Source organism: Mesoplodon bidens (assembly GCF_964165515.1).
Source record: "Mesoplodon bidens genome assembly, chromosome: 10".
Lineage (NCBI taxonomy): Eukaryota > Metazoa > Chordata > Mammalia > Artiodactyla > Ziphiidae > Mesoplodon > Mesoplodon bidens.
In genome coordinates this window covers 85,926,503-85,949,613 of record NC_138172.1, presented here as the reverse complement: position 1 = coordinate 85,949,613, position 23,111 = coordinate 85,926,503, and the positions used below count along the sequence as shown (strand labels likewise).

General features: G+C 41.6%; 1 protein-coding gene and 1 long non-coding RNA gene across 5 annotated transcripts in view; one reads left to right on the top strand and one right to left on the bottom strand.

Annotated features, from left to right (window-relative positions):
• RIPOR2 (RHO family interacting cell polarization regulator 2) overlaps nucleotides 1–23,111 on the bottom strand; it is a 214,254-nt gene that overhangs the window by 114,539 nt on the left and 76,604 nt on the right. The window lies entirely within an intron of this gene.
• On the top strand, nucleotides 20,238–22,434 carry LOC308623983. The gene is made up of 3 exons (XR_014016908.1): nucleotides 20,238–20,350; nucleotides 22,201–22,299; nucleotides 22,337–22,434. It is a non-coding gene; the product is annotated as an uncharacterized lncRNA (long non-coding RNA).

Genomic DNA, 23,111 nt, shown 5'->3' with positions numbered 1-23,111 from the left:
AATAATATCTCCCTGTTAAGGGCTTAATTGTGTCCCTCCCCCATCCACAACCGAAGTCCATATGTTGAAGTCCTAACCCCCAGTACCTCAGAATGTGACCTTATTTGGAAACAGGATAATTGCAGATGTAATCGGTTAAGATGAAGTCATACTTGAATAGGATGGGCCCCCTAAAAATCCAGTTGTCCTTATAAAAAGGAGAGATTTGGACACAGACACACACACAGGGAGAACAGCATGTGAAGATGAAGGCAGAGATCTAGAAATCAAGGAATGCCAAAGATTGCCAGCAAACCACCAGAAGCTATGGAACAGATTCTGCCTCACCTTCTTCAGAAGGAACCAACCCTACTGACACCTTAATCTCAGCCTTCTAGCCTCCAAAACTATGAAACAATAAGTTTCGGTTATTTAAGCCACCCAGCTTGGGGTGCTTTGTTATGGAAGCCCTAGCAAGCTAATACACCTCCTCATTTGGCTTGTTTTGAGGATTACAAAGAATAATTCGTGTAAAGGAACTGACATAGCACATGGCACACCATACATACCCAATTGTAATTATCTAAATTAAATCTCTCACAGGGCAGTTTAGGGCCATTTCTTGGGCTGAGGCCTCAATGCGGGTGGAGAGTGAGCAGCCACCATGCTCGGTACAAAATCTCAATAACCCTTTGGACATTCTCCTCCATCTTTTCTCCTCCAATTTAGATATTTTAAAAAGACAGCTAAGGGCTTCCCTGGTGGCACAGTGGTTGAGAGTCCGCCTGCCGATGCAGGGGACACAGGTTCGTGCCCCAGTCCAGGAAGATCCCACATGCCGTGGAGCAGCTGGGCCCGTGAGCCATGGCCGCTGAGCCTGCACGTCCGGAGCCTGTGCTCCACAACGGGAGAGGCCACAACAGTGAGAGGCCCGCGTATCGCAGAAAAAAAAAAAAAAAAAAAAAAAACAGCTAAGAATCTCAAAGAACAAGTCATAAATGCCACTAAGAATGCCTTGAGAGCAGCATTATAGAAAACATGTTCCTTGCTCCCAAAGTTCGCAATCACCTTAGAGAGAGAAGGCATATATGCATGACATGTTGGCTAAGGGGGAAAATGAATGACCTACAGATGCATGCATCCATACGGATCCATTCCAGAAACATCATGTTGACTAAGAAAGTCTCATAAAAATATAAATAATATGAGTTGACTTATATAAATCACAAAAATGGACAAAATGAAAAAATATATAAATAACAGCTAAACTGACAAAAACAGATTAACAGGAGAAGAGGCATACAAATTTTATTAACATTCGTATAATGCCTGGGGGCTTCACAGAAAAGAAGTGAAAATCCCAGAGAAGTGGTTAGACATGGGGGCTATATAGTATTTTAACAAAGAGTGATAAGTTGTGGAGAAGTGACTAGACAAAGAAAGGCGGGGAGGTTTGGACTCTTAGGGGTAGTGACTTGTGGGAAGGAGACTAAGAAATATATGACAGATAAGGGTTGTTTAATAAGATATGTTATACAGAGACACTGAAGTGTAAGGAGTTGATGCACCTTTGCTAGCTTGAAGATGGAGGGGGTACCATGCAAGGACCAAAGAGCAGCCTCTAGGAGCAAACAGTGACCCCCTAGCTGACAGCCAACAAGGTAACAAGCACTTTAATCTTACAGCTGCAAGGAGCTGAGTTTTGCCAACAATCTGAACGAACTCGGAAGTAACTTCTTCCCCAGAGCCCTGCCCAGCTGATATTTTGTTTTCAGTCTTGTGATACCCAGAGCAGAGTACTCAGTTAAGCCTAACCTACAGAACTGTGAGTTAATAAATAGGTGTTCTAAAAGAAAAAAAAAAAAAGATATGTTATGCAGACTCATCTCATCTCTGGTGATAAAAGTGGCCTTCAGTTGATAAAGAGTCATTTTCCTCTTCCTGGTACGGGAGAGGGGAACACTTTTACAAAGAGAAATGTATGCCCTGTGTCTGCTACTTCTGAATTGCCTTCAGCTAAAAGTAATCCTAATGCCAATGTGGCATATTTTGGGGTGGCGTATTCTGATCCTCTTCAAATCCATACTAGAAAAGAAAGACTAAAGCTAGGGAAACTCAGTGCTCAGAGCTAGGCAAGTCAGTGAGGTAGAGTTAAGGGGGTGTAGGTTATAGAGAGTAGTTTTGACTAAGCAGTGAGAGATGAGTCTGGAACAATAACTAAAGGACCTTGCATTTCAGTGATTGAGGCAAACAGCTGACACTTGGATTTGAGGAAGAGAACAAAAGTAAGGATGAACCAGTGTGAGCCAACTATTTTAATAAAAGGCTGATTTGTGATAACCTGGGATAAGTTTAACAACAGAACTCACCAAGGTCAAAAGCACAGGAACATGGCAAAGCTTTTATACTCTGAACAGTTGGTATCCACCTTGTGCTATACCAGGTATGCAAATATGCAAGGTCTAGTCCTTGCTTTGAGGAGCTTTACTTGCCCATTCCTGTGTTCATTCATTTACTCATTCATTCATTAATTCATCCATCCATCTATCTATTTGAAAAATGATAATGAATGCCTACTATATTTCAGGCACAGTTGAAAACACTTAAGTAAATATATAAATGACTGTGCTTGTGTTGTGTTGAACATGTGAAAATCAACACGGTGATATTATTTTGTGGTATGAGAATTTGTTGTAATGATTGGCTATTTATTAATTTTAAACATTTCTGCATGGTTTGCTGTTTTGAAAAAAATTACCACTTGTGAAGTGCTTAGAGGAGGAAGTCACACTGATGGGAAAATGTCATCATCCAATGTGGGCTTTCATTTCAATAGAGGATGGGCTTCACAACCTTCTCTCTGTACCCATTTCTGGAGAATTTCCCACTCCCTCCGGAAAGTATTTCTAAATACATAATTTTCAGATGCAAAAACTTCAGAGCAGGGAGAAGAATCTGAAATAATTAGGGGTGTTAGAAACAGAAAGGAGAACAAAGTAGGAGAGAGGAATTGAAACTGTGAGGAGTGTTTGGAATCAAGAAAGAAAAAGAAGGTGAAAATACCACAGAGCCAGAAATAAGCTTATCTTTGGGTAACTTTGCCTGTAAAAATGCACATAAAATGTATCTAACTTCAGAATGCCATGGACAAGGAGCTGAGACTAAAGGAACATGATTTTTTTTTTTTTTGCTGACAAAGCAAGAGACTTTATTGGGAAGGGGCACCCGGGTGGAGAGCAGGAGGGTAAGGGAACCCAGGAGGACTGCTCTGCCACGTGGCTCGCAGTCTCGGGCTTCATGGTGATGGGATTAGTTTCCAGGTTGTCTCTGGCCAGTCATTCTGACTCAGGGTCCTTTCTGGTGGTGAGTGGAACCGCTCAGCCAAGATGGATTCCAGCGAGGAGGATCCTGGGAGGTTGGTAGAACGTGTGGACTGGCGTCTCCTCTCTCCTTTTGACCTTTCCCTTATTCTTCTGGTTGGTGGTGGCTTGTTAGTTCCGTGTTCTAAAGGAACATGATTTTAATGGTGTTCCTGTTTTCACATTACAAGAGGAGACACCCATGTCATGGGATTACAGCTCTCCCAGAGGCTTCGGAAGTCTTCCTGTTCACCTTCCTCCATTTTAGGGGTATCTTTCAACTGTAGAAGCCACACTCAAGGTCACTTACTACAGGTGCTGGGGAAGCCTGAAGGACAGCCTGACCAAAGCTCTGGATGGACTTGCCTCCCCAGCTGTGTCGTAGCCTTTAAAACCAAGAGCATACAATACAGTGAAACCAGCAGACTGGTAGTCACTGGAGTGGTTAAAGAATGGGTTTGGAGCTTCTTTAAAGCCCCTTTCCCAGAAAATTGTCATGATTTGACCTGTCTTTTGGTTCCTTGGAAGACCCCATTTACAAGGCTGTCTTTATTTAACTTGACTCAGTGCTGCCCAGAGTGAAGAGCCTCTTCCCTGGGCCTGCTTGTTGAAAACAATCAGAAGCAACTGGTGAATAACTAAGCTGCCTAGGGCAGTGGTAAGAATTGGGGTCAAACAGTAGGTGAACCAAAATCTTAAAAAAAAAAAAAAAAAAAAAAAGCCGAGGAAACAGATGACCACAGGGGGCTTTGAAAAGCTCTGACATATTCCTGGGAATCCAGAAGGCCAAACATGTGTAGGGCTGTGTGCATGACCAGGCTGTGCACATGCTTAGAAAAGACCTGCAAAGGCCATAAACTCTCACCTCTGTCTAATCTTGAGGCTCTGCAGAAGCAGGAAGTAAATGTTAAGGCAAACTTATAAAGTGCCTAGCTGAGTGTTGAAGGTGTGTCCCAGCTTACATACAGAGTCACTTGGCAAAAGCTAGGACTTATTGTTTCCAAGCATCTAAAGAAATCTCTGTTCAACATTAGCTGACTGCTAAGTAACTAAGCAGAGATTTCAGTGTCCACAAATGACAAAGAATACAGACTTTACAGAACTAGTTCAGAAAAGTCACTAAACAACAATAAAAACCCATAGGGAAGGGGGAGAATCTGATTTCCAAAGTTCCCATATAATATTAAATAAATTGTCCAGTTTTCAACAAAAAATTGAGACATGCAAAGAAACAAGAAAGTATGGCCCATAAAACAAAACAAAACCAATCAATAGAAACTGTCCCTGAAGAAGCCCGGATGTTAGACTTACTAGGACAAAGACTTTAAATCATCTATTTAACAAGTATTCAAACAACTAAAGGAAACTAAATATGAGAAGAATGTCTCATGATGGAGAATATCAACAAGAAGATATTGTCTGAAGAAAACAGAAAACACTCACTCAAAAAGATATATGTACCCCCATGTTCATGGCTGTGTTATTTACAATAGTCAAGATATGGGAACAACCTTAGTGCCCATCAATGGATGAATGGATAAAGAAGATGTGGTATATATACACAATGGAATACTACTCAGCTATAAAAAAGAATGAAATCTTGTCCTTTATCAACAACATGGACGAATCTAGAGGGTATGATGATAAGCAAAATGTCAGACAGAGGAAGACAAATACTGTATGATTTCACTTATATGTGGAATCTAAAAAAACAAAACAAATGAACAAACAAAACAAAACAGAAACAGACTCATAGATACAGGGTAAAAACTGGCGGTTGCCAGAGGTGGGCAACTGGAGTGGGGGGATGGGCAAAATAGGTGAAGGGGATTAAGAGGCACACACTCCCAGTTGTCAAATAAATAAGTCCTGGGTATGTAATATACAGAAGAGGGAATATACTCAATAATATCATAATAACTTAAGATGGTGACAGATGGTAACTAGACTCATCGTGGTGATCATCTCATAATGTATATAAATGTCCAATCACTATGTTGTGTACCTGAAATTAATATAACATTGTATGTCAACTATACCTCAATAAAAAAAAGAAAGTCGTATGTATATGTATATTTTTTTCTGACAGAGAAATGTGATAGAATGATCAAAAAAGAGTTTCAAATAATATTACATTATTAATAATGTAATAATATTACATTATTATTTTAATGTAATAAAAATACATTACATTATAAGAAGGGAAATTGTCCCAAACTTGGGCTGAAGTCAAACTTTGTGGTGTGGTTGGAACAGCAGCACCTCTGGGATGTATATCTAACATTCTTTTTTTTTTTTTCTTCTTTTTTCGGTACACAGGCCTCTCACTGTTGTGGCCTCTCCCGTTGTGGGGCACAGGCTCTGGACGCGCAGGCTCAGCGGCCATGGTTCACGGGCCCAGTCGCTCCGCGGCATGTGGGATCTTCCCGGACCGGGGCACGAACCCATGTCCCCTGCAGCAGCAGGCGGACTCTCAACCACTGCACCACCAGGGAAGCCCTGACATTCTTAATAAAATGTACTATCAGTTTCCTGATAGATTTTCATTAGTTAAGAGTCCTTCTGGAATATCGATTTATCCTACCTGCCTAACTTAGAGCCTTATACGGAGCTAAGATACTGATGATATTAAACTAGAAATTCTTTTTTAAAAAGTCCAATATGTTAATGATCATCTAAATTACATAAATTGCATCCTTTGTAAATTTTAAAACTTATAATAAACATTTTTAGATATACAAAGGTACATAGTTTCCCAAAATTTACTTTGGGCTTCAAAAACTAGACAGTTAAAGACCCCTGGTACAGATCCCACGTTGAGTGAAGCAGGCCTGCAGCAGGCCCTGTAGGACCTGGGGCCATGATCGGGTGTCCCACATGGAAGCTGGGGCCCATGGCATCTGGACATCAGCAGAGGGAAGGCCTGGCAGCTCCATCCCTTTACACGTACTAGCTTTGTGGGTTGTGACCCATTCATCTCTTGACCAGTTTCTTCTTAGCCTCAGAATTTCTTCTCCTCAAGGATAGCAACGAAAGTTAGGAGTTGAAATTTGGGACTTGCTATGCTCTGATTTTGGCCAAATGTTTTTGAAAACTCTTCCCAGTGTGGCTTCTCTTTAATAGATATGTCTCAGTGACTCCTGACTATACAGAGGACAGAAAAACATCTGGGGAAAGAGATCTTTCAGAGACCACATTCAAGGAAGGAAGGAAGGGAGGGAGGGAGGGAGGGAAGGAGGGAGGGGAAAGAAAGAAAAGGAAAGCATGAGGCTAAGGGCCGAACATTTCTCTTTTGGAAGGAAAATACTTCCAGATTGCTTTTTTTTTTTTTTTTTTTAAAGCTTCTGGGGGAAGAACACTCCTTGATTTGAAATTTTAGCCCTCCTGGAAATTCAGAAATCCGGCTCTGGGTGCTGTATGAACACTACAGGGCAGAGGTGGGCCCTGGATAAACCCTTGACATGCTTAAACTCTGATTCCCAAGTTCCTGGCTCATCTTAGATAAGCTTCAAACCCGCTTTGTCAGGCATCCAGAAAGACCTAAATGCACTGAGTTATTTGGATGGAGAAAATGGAGAATTATAGATGAAGAAATCATGATTCCTCCTTTGTTTCTCTGCAGGCTCCTTCCTCCTTTAATGTTTTGTTTTGAAGTGTAAATCACAATTAAGAGGATCAGTGAAAACAGAGCATGGAGTAAAAGGAAAGACAATGCAATGCGTCCCATCTACCAAATAAGGGCACGGTCCTGCCCAGGAGGAACTAAGTTCCCATCTCCTAACTCTGGCTTTCCAGTGTTCCCCATCTACCAGCTCGATGGTGGTTTTTAAGCTTTTCCCTCTAAAAAGTGGAGTAGCAACAGCTGCTTCCCTGCCCTGCCTGAAAACATAGCAGCAAGCTGGTAGAGAAAGAGGGTGATCCAGCTCTGACGCTTTACTGTTCAATGAGCAGCCTTGAACTGCAGTGGAAAAAGGGGGGCTATGGTTTCGTCTCTTCCCTCGAACTAAAAGAAAAAGCTAGCTGAAAGAGAAGGAGGAGAAGATGGAGAGAGAGAGGAAGAGGGAGGGGGAGGGAAGAAAGAGAAGAAAGAGAGAGAAAAGAAAAAAGGAGGAGGAGGAAGAGAAGAAGAAAAAGCTGCTTTGATTCTAAACACGATACTTGACCATGGCCATAACCTGAAGCACTGGGGATGAGCTTCGCTTCCTCTCAAGGGTGGCTCTCTCTGTCTCTCTCAAATTATTGCACATGGGAATTTGGAGTTACTGAACAGTCTGCATATTTTTTAAAATTTCCCTTTTAATTGTGAGTTCAGGTTGCCCATGGAGAAACTTTGATATGACCAAGGGATCTTTATTTTCAGGCACTGGACTCCCCTTTCCTCTTCTCTCTGTCATGCTCCCTCTGGTTCCTGCTCTCTGATTTCTTTTCAGCTGAGAGGTGTGAAAAACAGTCTATGGTTTGTTTCATCTCTGCACAGCTGTGTCAATCTCTCTTACTTACCTCTCCAACATAAGAGCAATTTTTTGTTTCTTTTCCTAGAGCCATATCGGGTGTGATAACAGGTTGAAAAGTGCCACCCATCCTCTCTGAGACCACAGACAGAGCTGAATCAATGAACCTAGACTTATAAACAAGGGCGTAGACCAGAGAACGTGATGAGGCCAGAGAAGGAGAAAGAAAGCAAGAAGATTAAAGCACTGCAGCTTCAAGTGCGAGGTGAGAGGAAAGCAGCCGGCCCTTCAAAAAACAGGAATCAAAAACCAAAACACAAACCTCACGAAACTGTCATGAGGGGGAAGGTTTTGAGAGTCGTTTCTACTGCAGATTTTAGAGACTTCTTCCATTACCCCGAGGTACCCAAGAGCTATAAACCCAAATCCTTAGAAGTTCAGCCTCAAGGTATAGGGTCTAAGGGAAGGGTCTCAGTGCAAAGGGTCTCTGTGCTCCTCAGGTAACCTTACAGTCAGCTTTTGTGAAGTGGTTCGGTTGGGCCAGCTTTCTGGTCATTCCATCAGCGAAGAAGCAAGCAAATTTGGAGAAAATGGGTCAGGGGAAAATGAAGGTGAGTGGGTGGGCTTCCTCTAGCATGGACTTGGCAGAAGCCAAAGGCAGTGTAAACGTCAACTTCCCATCTTCTGATATCATGGAAACCCGGGGTGGTAGTGGGGCAGGGGCTTCCTGAACCCCCTTGAGGTGGAAGAGAGGCCCCAGAGGTCAGAAGTAGGTTAGCAAGAGCTCAGGAGGACACGTCTTCTTTGCCCTCGATGGGGGGAGGGGTGGGGGGGCACCAGCCCACCCCGTGGAAGGAGTAGCTGCTGGGAAACTGTTAGAATGAAGCGTGAGATATTTTCTCATAAAATTTCATCCAAAGTTTTAACAAAGTACAAAAAGGAGAAGGTGTCAAGGACTGTGTGTGGGTGGGGTGGAGGGAGCAGGGAGGAGAAGGGGAAGGTCTATGCTCTGTCCAACTTCTTGACCTAGTGTCAAAACCTGCACATGCAACCAGCTGCCCGTTTCATCCACATGGCTCGGTTGTTATGTATAGAATCCTATACATGTCCCTGATGTTCGTACGGAACAGGGTGCTGAGCTGAGCACCAGATGGTCCTGGAAGAGCACCTAGTAGTGTTTCTTTCACTGGACAGAATCTAACAAAAGCTTTTTGCAAAAGTAATGAACTATTATTGATTATAGATATTATCTGATAATAATAATTCTGTTAAGTTCCGGTTTGGACCAGGTAACTCTGTGAGGGGAGAAAGTTGATACTGCACATATTAAAAGCAAGATTCTTGGGCTTCCCTGGTGGCACAGTGGTTGAGAGTCCGCCTGCCGATGCAGAGGACACGGTGCAGAGGACACGGGTTCGTGCCCCGGTCCGGGAAGATCCCACATGCCGCGGAGCGTCTGGGCCCGTGAGCCATGGCCGCTGAGCTTGCGTGTCCGGAGCCTGTGCTCCGCCGCAACGGGAGAGGCCACAACAGTGAGAGGCCCGTGTACCGCAAAAAAAAAAAAAAAAAAAAGCAAGATTCTTTCGTTTTCCTCCCTCCCTCCCCTCCTACAATCCTTTCCTCACCCTCAGGAAAATTTGGGCCCTGCCTTAGCTTTTGCACACCCCTAGGATCTCATGGTTTCCTCTGCGATGAGAATTTTAATACCAATGCAGGCACTTTTCTCCTAAGGAATTTAGGAGTGTCTGTTGCTTGTTCTTCTGAGTTTCCTATGAGGTAAGAAAGCGAGTTCAGTATGACTGTCCTCAAGTTATTGATGGGGAGATTTAGGACAAAGGAGCTATAGATGCATGGGCGGCAGGGCACCCGTGACGCGGCACAGTCACCAGAGCAAGTCAAAACGCTCTCAAAGAGCAAGTGAGTCAAGACTGTGGAAGCCATGCCGGAGAAGTTTTTCAGGGATGGCTGAACTGCTCCATATACATGAAAAGAAAATATATTCACGCGGGCTTCCCTGGTGGCGCAGTCGTGGAGAGTCCACCTGCTGATGCAGGGGACATGGGTTCGTGCCCCGGTCCGGGAGGATCCCACATGCCGCGGAGCGGCTGTGCCCGTGAGCCATGGCCGCTGGGCCTGCGCGTCCGGAGCCTGTGCTCCGCAACGGGAGAGGCCACAACAGTGAGAGGTCCGCGTACTGCAAAAAAAAAAAAATATATATATATATATATATATATATATTCATGTAAAAAAAAGCCCCGAAGTGGAGATATCTGACAGGCAAAGGGGACAGGGGTGAGTGAGGAGGTTTTGCTGCACTGGGGCTCATGTCTCAAATCTTTCATTTTCTGTGCTGAACTCTGAACACAGTGCAAGCATATGACTTGAAGCTGCAGGATCTAGGTCATATTTATTTGTTTTTAATCCAGGCTGTCCTGCTAGACTTGGAGATTCCCAGAAAGCAAAGGTCAAGCAAGACCTTGGCATCTTCATTTCAAGCCCAGTGGGAACCAGCACTCCACAGACATTTTCTAAATGAATAAGTGATGGATTCCCTAAAGTTCTCTAATCTCATTGTGATCAGAGATTTTAGAAGGTTCCTATTAAGGGGTGGAATGACACCTGGGCGAGCAGCAGGTGGTCACGAGGTCACCTGCTGGTGTTAGGATGGTTGGGAACACAGCTTTGCCTGCGAGTGAACTTTATCCCACTTCCCAAGGTGGGGTGGAAGCACAAACATCACACGGGACCTGATATAGCCTGATTTGGCTTTTAATGTTTGGAAGGATCTGTGTTGCCTTCCAGGTGCTGCAGAGAGGGACTGACAGATATTGCCTCATGTAAATTAATTAGCTAATCCATGAGTTTTACAATTAAATAGATGCCTTTACACAATGTTATCTGTCAACTCCTGGAGGAGATATCTTCAAATTTTATTGACAAAGGTAAGACTTTCATAAAAGGATCCCTCAGTGGTGTTTAATAAGGAAATCCAAAGCAAGGTGTTTATAACTATAATAAATGTTTCTCTACCACTTTGCCCCAGGCATCTGCCCCTGTATTTCTTTTTCCTGGTTCCTCTCCTCTTTTTAACACCCTAAAAGAAAACTATATAAAAGACTCAGTAGAAACATTAAAAACTGGTATAAGGGAAATTTCACGTTAGGGCACGTTATGAAGGTTTGCTGAGAAAAGGTTCAGACCTTCCTTCCTTCTTGCATTTTCTGGATAAGATTTTCACTGGTCCTTAACACAGAGACTACCCTGCTTCAGTAGTAATATTTAGTTCCTTTTTCTTTGTACTCACTGGGATAGGTGGCACATGTGAACGGAACTTGTGGTAAAAATAACCTTGCCACAAAAGGACTCCACCCCTGCCTACCTTCCGCTGGATCTACTTGTAAATATGTGGTGAGTGGTAAATGTGGAGTTTCCTGTATTCTGCAGTGTGCATTGCCACACCACTATCTCCAGTGGAATGAGCTAGAATGGAAAATGTACGCCTCTTTTGAAATGTGATGAAGCAACACTGAATTCAGAAATAGGATGACTACATTTTCTGTACTATATTGCACTCTTTTGCACAATATGAAAGAACACAACATGAGAAACCTACAAAAGAAGGAAATAGAACAATGGAGGTTGTTGGCTGGGCAGGCTGCAAGGAAAAGAAGAGCAGAATATGAAATACCCCACCTAGCTAACTTCCTCTTGTGGGTGTTATTCCTGCCTCCAAGGCTCTGCAACTTTCCCCTCATGCATTATTCTTTCCCATCATCCATCCATCCATCTGTCCACCTATCCATCCATCCACCCATCCATCCATCCACCCAACATTTGGGCACCCTGCCATTCTAGCTGCTGGGAATACAGACTATCAGTGACATGCTGCAAAAGTTAAGGAACTAGCTTCTGGTGGGGGAGATGATTTGCAGTGTTTGTTGATTTTCATAGTGTAAATACTCCCACCGTGGCTGATTTCAAACTCCCAACATGGATGGCATCACTGAACACAAAGTTGGGAAGAGATGTACAGGAGCACACCATTATATAGTGTTTCCACCCTACAGCTACAGTAGATGCAAAACCTCAAGTACACAGGTATTAGTTAAATGGTTAGTTAAAGGGTAGTTAGGAAGTGATACGTTTTGAGTACTTACTAAGTTTGTTGTCATATAATTTATTCAATTGTACATTTATGTAATTTAATTTTACATAATAGCTGTTTCAACAATCAGCTCACAACATCTCTGAAGATTTAACAATTGGCTCTTGTGAGCAGGCATGAGCTGTCTCCAGCACAACACTGGACAGAGATAAATAAAGTAGGCTGTCTGCTTTACAAAAGTTTTTGGTCTAGAAAGGAAGATGCATACATATGTAAATAATTAGTAGCCCTACAGCTGATGTGATATTGCAGTAGGGGAAAATGCCAGGTATTAGAATTAGTGGGGAAATACAGCGAGACTCCCAGAATAAAATTACCTTGAGGAGAGGGTGTTGACTTGGACTCAACACAAGCACCTAAGAATACACAGAGCAGGACTGGTCTGAACTCAGCATGTGGCCCTTCCTTTCTCAATTATATTTTCTATGTCTACTCAGTGTCTTCAGACCCAAACACCCTGGCACAATTGTTATCCTTGGCAGACTGCTGACTGGGCAATGGGAAACTGTAATTTTGGAGCCCAAGCTGAGACACGCTAGCAGGGCAGGTGAGTATTGGGGTGAGCAAGGACCCCTCAGTGTAACCAGAGGAGTCACACCTGTTGAACTGTACAGGCCCCGTCTTCAACAGCGACATCTTGTGGCAACAAAATGAACAGCATAAATAGGACTGATGACATTTTCTAATTCCCTCGATTCCTGGCACTGATAGCAAAATTTATGCCCTTTAGAATGAGAAAGTCCCTGAGATGTTTTAGACAACTTGGTGGCTGGACAGAACGTGAGGGGTTTCCCCCTAATGTGGCAAATAGTAAAAAACAAAATTAAGAGTTGTGACCTTTATATTCTGATGTGCAGAGCAGGTCACAGGTGACATAATCAACCACGTGTGTGTATATGTGCTTAGAGAAAAAGATGTTGGCCAAAATGTTAACAAGTGATTCCCTCTGGATGATAATTTCTGCAGGGAGGGTTAATCTTTATATATTTGCTTGCATGGTTTAATAATTGTATCTTTTTCTGCCAAAAAATAATGTAAATATTTTTTTGTGGCAGTAAACAATATCTGCTAATTGTGAAAAAGATAAATAATGGGGCTTCCCTGGTGGCACAGTGGTTGAGAATCCGCCTGCCAATGCAGGGGACACGGGTTCGAGCCCTGGTCCGGGAAGATCCCACATGCCACGGAGCAACTGAGTCCATGCGCCACAACTACTGAGGCCACGTGCCACAACTACTGAAGCCCGCATGCCTAGAGCCCGTGCTCCACAACAAGAGAAGCCACTGCAATGAGAAGCCAGTGCACCGCAATGAAGAGTAGCCCCCGCTCGCCACAAATAGAGAAAGCCCGCACGCAGCAACGAAGACCCAATGCAGCCAAAAAGAGATTATAAATAAATAAATAAATACGCAAATAAATAAGGTTAAAGATGGAAACTAAAAATACAACCATAACCCCAACAGCTGGAAATAACCACAGTTGGTATTTTGGTATGTGACCTTCTAGACCTTCTCCTATGCATGATGTGTTTTCCTTTGTTACCTCTCTTCAGCCTTAGGTTAGTCTGTCTGTATTTCCTGATCAGCGCTTCTGAGCACTGCCGGGCAAAACAGCTCACACTATTATTGTGTTTTGTTTTGTTTTTAACACAGTAAGCCCTTCATCTCAGCTCGCACATTTATTTTAAGATTTATCTCTAATTAACCCCTTTTCATTCCCCACAACTATTTCAAAGCTTAAGCCATTCTTTGTATTACTTCCTATTTCAGAGAGAATATAGACCATCATATGTGACTCTTCAATTCCTTCCCTTCCACCTTTAAATCTGTGCCCATTCTTTCTTCCCTGCTGTGTCAGATGAAAACCTACCTTTTTCCCTAACCAAGGTTCATGCTGTTTCTTTGAAAAAAAAAAATCACATTTTCTTCCTGGCTTCACAAGTAATCATACCAATATTGGAAAATTTAGAAAAATAAGAAAACACAAGGGAGAAAATGAAAATCACATGTAACTCAAACACTGAGAGACAATCGCTGCTAACATTGTAAATTCTTTGTTTTTTCCAGGCATGACTGTATATATCTGTACCTTAAATAAATATTTTTCACACAATGGAAATTATTCTGTAAATATTATTTCATAAATCTCCTTTTCCCTCTTATAATAGATGATGAATGTTTTTTGCATGACTGCAAATAGTCTCCTACAATGAGATTTTAAAATAATTTTTTAAAGTTACGAATAATTTTTTTCTTAATTTAAAAGCAGTGCAGGGACTTCCCTGGCGGTCCAGTGGTTAAGACTTCGCCTTCCAAAGCAGGGGGTGCAGGTTCGATCCCTGGTCAGGGAGCTAAGATCCCACATGCCTCGCGGCCAAAAAACCAAAAAACATTAAAAAAACCAAAAACAATATTGTAACAAATTCAATAGAGACTTAAAATAAATAAATAAAAGCAATGCATGCTCATTGTAGAAAAATTAGAAAATATAGTTAAAAGGAGGAAAAACAAAATACCTATAGCCCCACCTCTGAGATGTAACCAGCAGACATAATTTTATATAAGACTACTTTATAAAAATAGGTTCAGTCACTACAAGGATATATTGTACAGTACAGTGAATATAGCCAATACTTTATAATAACTCTAAATGAAGTATAATCTATAAAAATATTGAATCACTGTTATACCTATGAAACTAATATAATATTGTAAATCAACTATACTTCAGTTAAAAACATATATATAAAACTGCAAGGAAAAAAGTCTCCATCAGGCATCATTCTATAGTATTTGTGATATACGAATATTATCTCATTGGATTCTCATAACACATTGTGTAGTTGGTATTATGATGCTAACTTCCATTTTCTAGATGAGGTAACTGATGCCCAGAGAAGCTCAGTAACCTGTCCAAAGTTACATAACAGTAAGCAGTGGAATTGGGATTTGGATCGAGGCAGTTTGCCTCCAGAGGCTGAACTCTTCACAACTCATCTATAGAGCTCTCAGCTTATAGAGAACATCTTCCCATGTTAAATATACCATGATAAATAGTACGCTCTGTGCCATGCTTATAGAGATCTACCATACACCAGGATCAAATACTAAGTTTTGTTTCTGCATGGTTCTTTTAAGATTTTCTTTTTCAATTCATGGTTGCATGTGGAATTACTTTTATTCTGTGGGTGAATTCTCACTTCAGCTTTTTCCACATGGTTAGTCAGTGAACCAAGTCTTATTTCTTGAGTAACTTATCCTTTCTCCACTAATTTAAACTGCTACCATTGTTTTTGCTTCTATCTTCTCTTGCTTTCCTTGGAAACTTGTTTTATTTAGCATCCACTATTTCTCCTGGATCTTGAAAATATGAGCTAGCTTTCAGTTATCTGTAACTGATTGGTTAATTGATTGATATACTTGTTCATTAATCAATTGATATACTTGTTAATTAATTGGTATATCAATTAATTGATTGATATGCTTGTTCATTCAATGATATTTATAGGGAATGCCACAGTAAATAAGACTTTTAAAATCTCTTTTGAGGCGTAAAGTCTAGGGACGTATACAACACTTTTAAAAAACACTTATCTTGCACTTGTAATGTGCCTGGCATTTTTCTTAGTGATTTAGAAATATTTTCACTTTGCTGTACAGTAGAAACTAATACAACATTGTAAAGCAACTATACTCCAATAAAAATTAATTTTAAAAAATATTATTTCATTTAATCCTCATAGCAAGGCTATATATATATATATATAAGGTAGGTATTTTTATTTATTTATTAATTTAATCGAGCCGTGAGGCATGTGGGATCTTAGTTCTCCGACTAGGGATCTAACAAGTGCCCCCTGCACTGGTAGCACAGTCTTAACCACTGGACTGCCAGGGAAGTCCCAAGGTAGGTACTCTTTTTACCTCCATTTTTCATATGAAGAAATGAAGCATGGAGAGGTTAAGTAACTTGCCCGAAGTCTCTTAACTGGTAACTGGGGAGTTGGGGGACGTTAGTAGGCAATTCCCATTTAATGCAATAAATGTTATCTACCATCGGGAAATATAGGGTTCTGTGAGAACTCTTAGCAAGGGCCATGAGGGTCAGGAAAGACTTTCAGAGGAGTGACATCCAAATGATTCCTAAAGGATGAGGAGCAGGTGGAACATAGGCTGGAGAAGGGACCTGTGAGTGGGGAGTCGGGGGAGGGGGAGAAATATTGAAGCTGGAGAGAGTAGTAATACAAAAGCATAGAAGAGAATGTTATGTACTAGAAGCTGAAAGAAACGATGTATGGTTGGGACAAAGGGTGGGGTAGGGTGGGTGGGAGGTGAAAGGTCCTAGAGTTGGAAGGGTCAACAGAAGCCCATCTTCTTGTGAGTCTCTTTAATGAGATTTAACTGTAGTCTAAACATCAGAGGAGACAGAGAAGGGTGTTGAGCAGGAGAGAGATTTCTCTAGCTGCTGGGTGGAGGGTGGATGTCAAGAGGGCAAGAGTGTGGGCAGAGTAAACTGTTAAAGGGGTTCTTGCAAAAATCTGGGTGAGAAATGATGTTGGCTATAGAGCAGTAGAAATGGGATGGAGAGAAACAAACAGGTGGATTCAGATGTCCCTCTGAAGGAGCTTCATTGGACAGGCGGTGAAAAGAAGGGGATTCAGTGATTACAACCTGGGCCTTGGCTTACCTAGTAAGTCTCCCAAATTACCATCTATGGCTTTGGTTAAAATGTGGATAATAAACAGACTAGACCTAATGTGCAGAGGAGAAAAGATAACTTGCCTAGAGTCTAATTATAACATTCCCATGATGTCCTCCTTCACCACTCACTAAAACCCTTATTAAGGGAGGTCTGCAAAGTTTATAAATACGGCAAAAGTTAAGTGCATTATCTCTTGTGGTAGGATTAAGCAAATTAAAAAAATTTTTTGCAGCTTTATTGAGATATATTTCCTGTATCATACAATGCACCCATTTAAAGTATTTACTGGAGTGGTTTTTGGTATAGTCAGAGTTGTGCAACCATTACCACAACCTAACTTTAGAACACATTCAATATCTCAAAAAGAAACCCTGTACCGGTAAGTAGTCACTCCCTATTCCAGTTTCTCCAGCTCACGCAGCCCCAGGCAACCATTTATTTACTTTCTGTAGAATTGGTAGGACTTGTCTATTCTGGACATTTCACATAAATACTGTCAGGTAGTACGCAGTCTTTTGTGGCTTGCTTCTTTCACTTAGCATAATGTCTTCAAGGTCCATTCTCGTTGAAACTTGTAACAGCACTTCATTCCCTTTCATGGTTGAATAATATTCCATTGTATGAATATACCACATTTAGTTTATATATTCATTAGTTAATAGACATTTGAGTTTATTCTACCTTTTTGCTATTAAGAAGTTTGCTGCCGTCAACACTGCTGTACACCTTTTTGTACAGACATGTATCTTCCAAAGCTGCTGCACCACTTTATATTCCCAGCAGCAATGTGTGACGGTTTCAATGTCTCCACCTCTTCTTTAATACTTGCTATTCTCTGTCTTCACATCCTACTGGGTGTGAAGTGGTATCTCTTTGTAGTTTTGGTTTGTATTTCTCTCATGACTAATGATGTTGAACAATTTTTCACATGCTTATTGGGCATTTGTAGATCTTCTTTGGGTAAACGTCTGTATAAATTCTTGGCCCATTTTTTAAATTGGGTTACTTAGCTTTGTAAGCATTCTTTATATACTGTAGACACAAGCCCCTTGTCAGATATGTGATTTGCAAGTATTTTCTCCCATTCTATGGGTTGTCTTTTCTTGATGGTGTCCTTTGTTACACAAAATTTTAAATATTGATGTAATTCAATTTATTCATTTGTTTGTTACTTGTGCTTTATAAGAAACCACTGCCTAACCCAGAGTCATGAGGATTTGGTCCTATGTTTTCTTCTGGAAATTTTATACTTTTAGCTCTTATATTTAGGCAAAGGTCCATTTTGAGTTAGTTTTTGTATATTGTGTAAGGAAGAGGTCCAGCTTCTTTCTTTTGCATGTGGATATTCAGCACCATTTGTTGAAAAATTCCCCATCTGAATTGTCTTGGCACGCATAATTTAACTTTTATTCTTTATACTTTCCTTTCTTTCCCCAAATTACCAAAAGACAGAAAGAAAGAATATCAAATCCACACTTTTGCCCCTTTTTTAAATGGAAGAAGCAGTAGATCATTAAAAACAGCATATGCACCAAACATTTCAGTTGAGCTGGGTTTAGCCGGGGATCTTTTCTGACACCACCAGATCAAGCCATCCTTTTGTCCTTTGCTCACTGTGAAAATAGCCAGTCTCCTCTCAAGTCCTACTGTTTTAGAGTTTTTGAGAGCAGACCTACTTTGTGAATTTTAGCTGTACAAGTAAAGTGAAGGTCCTTAAAAATAGCTAATAATTTTCTTAAGGATGTTATGTATCAGTTACATGGGAGAAATTACTCTTGTGCTGGGGCAGGAAATAAATGTACTTTAGCTGCAAGAGTTATTTGATTATAATGCTGATTTAAAAAATCTTTTTGAGGTTTATGGAGAAGTACATAATGTTTGGTATTATACATCTGTCAAATGAAACTTTAAAATGTTTAACTCCTTCTGAGCACATTGCTGGTAGTATTGTCAACTGTATCAGTCTTTCGTGAAAGTCCCTTGGCAACATGTAACATACTGTTAATGGTTTCACCAAGTAAGGTCCTTTGGAAAATAACTTAAGGAAATATTCTAGGAGTAGAAAAAAATACATACTAAGATGTATTATTTATAATAGGCAAGAATGGAAAAATATTCCAATGCCCAAGAAGAAGAGGACAGATAAATAAACTATGTTCTCTAGTGAAACAGAACCCTAAATAATAACTATGGTTACTGTAATGTGGTCTGGTAATACACACGAATGCATATACTAAATAATGTTGAAGTGAGCAAAACAGAATTTGCACATACACGTTAATTGAAAATGGTCTAAGGATGGATGGATGACAACAAAGCTTAAAATTAATACAGCACAATATTAATATCTATTAGATCTTTCTGCACCAAAAAAAAGGCTGCTTGAATATAAAATGGAAGTTAAAATAAACTCTTTCTGAAAGGCAAAATAAACACCTTCATATTTCTTCAACACATCTTTTTCTTAGCTATTTCCCAATTCACTGAATCCTTATTTTACTATCTAGGAAAGAAAGAATAAAAACTTGGAAAGAAGAAAGTAAAGATTTCTCAGAATTTAGCTATTGAGAATTCCCATTCCTGAGAAGTGCAACCAGTGCCTTAATGAAGTGTTATTTCTTTGATGTTTGATGAGTTACACTGAGAATGTGTCTGCATAGAATTTGGGGTGAGAAAGAGTGAACTTTCAGTTTGCGGGTACAGGGTGGTATATTTATTTCCTGGGGTTGCCGTAGCAAAGTACTACAAACTGGGTGACTTAAACAACAAAAATTGATTCTCTCACAGTTCTGGAGGCTAGAAGTCTGAAATCAAGGTGTCAGCAGGACTGGTTCCTTTTGAGGGCTCTGAGGAGACTCTGTTCCATGCTTCTTCCCAGCTTCTGGTGACTCCCGTCAATCCTTGGCACTCCCTGGCTTGCAGATACATCATTCCCATCTTTGTCTCTGTCTTCACATGGCATTTTCTCCCGGTGTCTCTGTATCTTCTTATAAGGATATGGATTACAGGCCCACCCTACTCCAGTATAACCTCGTTTTAATTTAATTAATCACATTTATAATAACCCTATTTCCAAATATGGTTACAATCTGAGGTATTCTGTTAGGACTTCAATATACCTTTTTAGGGGGACAGAATCCAACCCCTAACAGGTGGCCTTGGAGATAATTTAATTAATATACTGTTCTGATTCATTCCAGAATTTTCTCAGAGCAAACTCTAGGCTGCCATGACAGGTCCTAGAAGGATCCACTCAGGAGAAGTGGTAATGGGGGAATGGTCATATGAAAGTGGGATGGATTGCTCTAATAGACTGCTGGCTTTTCTCCCTAAGAGGGTGGCCTCACTTTTGGCTGACCATGGAAGTAATGGTTAAGCCTGATGGGTGAAAACAGATGGAGGCTGTTGTAGGGAGCTTCTCTTCCCTGATTTTGTATTTCCACATGGAGGACACACATTAGAGAAGTGTCCCTGTCGTCATCCGTCCCTCAATCAGCCTTCTCAGTAGAGGAAGAGTGACTTAGCTGATTAGTGAACTTGGAAGATGGCTCTGAGCAGGCTCCAACCACCCCCTTTCTCTCCTCTTTGGAGCCAGCTGCTTGCATGTTCTCTGTTCTTCCACGCACTAAACTGTCCTCAGGCAATGCCCCATGGAGGAGGCCAGTGGTTGTCCAGTGCTGCTTATGACTGGGTAGGTAAGTCTGCCTAATTCGGGAGGCTGGGGCGGTCAGGATTAGCCTATCACTTGGCCAAGAGATCTAAGCCACACCCTCCAACCTGGCCTTTATCTACATTGGAAATGTGTCTGCATTTCCTGTAATACAGGTGTTATTTTGATTTTCGTCTGCCTACTTCCTGCAAATGGTTCCAAGTTCAGACAAAAAAAAAAAAAGAAAAAAGAAGATGCCTCTCTAGGTTTCCTTGAACCTCCGGAAAAGGATGCGATTAGCTCATTTCCAGTTACTCCCTCTATCCTAAGTACCAGATGTGACAGACAGAAAGGAAAGATATGGAGGATGCCTCTTATTAACTTCCATCTCCCAAACCCCGCCTCTTTTCCCCGTCCTGAGTGAGGAACAGGGTGTGTTGTAGCGCTAAGAGGGGCAGTGGTGAGAATAAGAGGATGCTTTGTCCATTTCTAGCTGCTTTTGTGCCCGTTTATCAAACATTTAAGGAGAGTCTGCTCTGGGCAAGGCGCCATCCTAGTCCCCACCGGGAACACAAAGAACCGTAAGGCAAACAAAGTCTATGCTCAGTGGATTTACGGTCTTGTTGGAGAAACAAGGCACATAAAAAAGACAAGTTACAAAACAAGACAGGATGTGGTCAGTGCCAGTGAGTTTTATAGACAGTTAAAGAGCCATGAAAATTCAGAGGAAGAGAAGAACACTGTGGAACACTTTGAACTGATAAAATATTGGGGGGATGCTTGTAGGAGAAGAGAGTATTCCGGGCCAGGGGAATTGTGTATGAAAAGTTAGAATGTTCAAGATATTTTAGTAAGCAATTCAAGCAACATTTAAGGAGTCCCTGCTGTGTGAGAACCAGGGAATGAGGTGGATACAGTGTAACGGGGTTGTCAAGAGGGTGGGCTCTGAAGCCAGATTTGTAGACTGGAATTCCAGCTTGGATGCATCGGGGAGATCTAGGGCAAGCCATTAAACTCTGCAAGCCTCAGTTTCCCCATCTACGTGTTTATTTATTATTTGTGCTTACTGTATGGCATGGGTGCTATTCTAAGAACTTTATAGGTGTTAACTTACTTAATCCACAGAATAACCCAGGAAGCTGGGTGCTTTTATTAGCTTCGTTTTACAAATGCAGAAAAGTGTGTTCTAGAGAAGCTAATCACCTCGCTCTAGGTCTTACAGCTCACAAGGGGTAGAGGCAGGATGCCCACCCAGGCAGTCTGGTGCCAGAACCCATGCTCTTAACCCACTGTGCCAGCTGGCCTTTGAGGTGGAGGGCTCACAGAGGGGATATGATGGCAGTGGGATATGCGATTGCATAGTGTGTCATGACCTTGAGTACCAGAGTAAGGGAAATAAGAATATCTCGCAACTGCAATTCTTTTCCATTTACTGCTTTGCTTCTTGAATGAGTTGTTTTGGACTTATAATTATAGGTTCCATGTGGCCATTGAAAGCCTCGCAGGACAGATAAGTAAAAACTATTTTAAGATTGTTCTTCCTGTGACATAAATTATGGTTTGGCGAGGAGAGAGTTTGGTGGTAGTGGGCACGAATTAGAAGGGATGATAAGGTCTGGACCTAGGGCAGGGGCTGTAGAAATGAAAAATAAGGAGCCGACTTGAATGATACGAAAAGGGAGAATATTAGCTCCATTTAACAATGCTTAATATACTAGTTTATCATAGTATTTAATGCCATGGACATACAGGGCTGTGGTTTTTAAAGGACTCTGCAATCACTAATTAATTAATCCATTCAAAGTGCTGAGAGGAGAGGCACAGTTAATCGTTAAAAGGAGGCAGTTGAGGGCTTCCCTGGTGGTGCAGTGGTTAAGAATTTGCCTGCCAATGCAGGGGACACTGGTTTGAGCCCTGGTCCGGGAAGATCCCACATGCGGTGGAGCAACTAAGTCCATGCGCCACAACTACTGGGCCTGCGCTCTAGAGCCCGAGGTGCCACAACTACTGGGCCTGCGCTCTAGAGCCGGAGGTGCCACAACTACTGAAGCCTGTGCGCCTAGAGCCTGTGCTCTGCAACAAGAGAAGCCACTGCAATGAGAAGCCCGCACACCGCAATGAAGAGTAGCCCCCGCTCGCCACAACTAGAGAGAGCCCGCACACAGCAATGAAGACCCAACACAGCCAAAAATAAATAAATAAAATTTAAAAAAAGGAGGCAGTTGATCTCAAGTATGGATACCTTTCTTTCGTAGTTCACCTTTTTATTTGGTTTTCATGGTATTATATATTGCCTGGTAGAGGTGGGAGAAAAGAGACTTCATGTTTGTTTACTGCGGTAGGTTTTGAGGCTGCTTAAAGAATAGCATTTGAGGGCTACCCTGGTGGCGCAGTGGTTGGGAGTCTGCCTGCCGATGCAGGGGACACAGGTTCGTGACCCGGTCCGGGAAGATCCCACATGCCATGGAGCGGCTGGGCCCGTGAGCCATGGCCGCTGCGCCTGCGCATCCGGAGCCTGTGCTCCGCGGAGGCAGAGGCCACAACAGTGAAAGGCCCGCGTATGGCTAAAAAAAAAAAGAATAGCATTTGAAAAAGGGTAATAGAGCTACAACAGGAGATTGTAGGTGGGTATATGTAAAAGGTGATGTAAATCTTCTGGCCACATTAGTTCTATGAAAACCTCACAATTTAGAGAATGAAGTATATCTGCTAATCTTCAAGAGCGATATTAGAAAGTCAAATAGCTGCATTTGCTTGAGGTCTTAGGATTCAGTGGTCTGGAAATGGAAGAATGACTCACAATACCT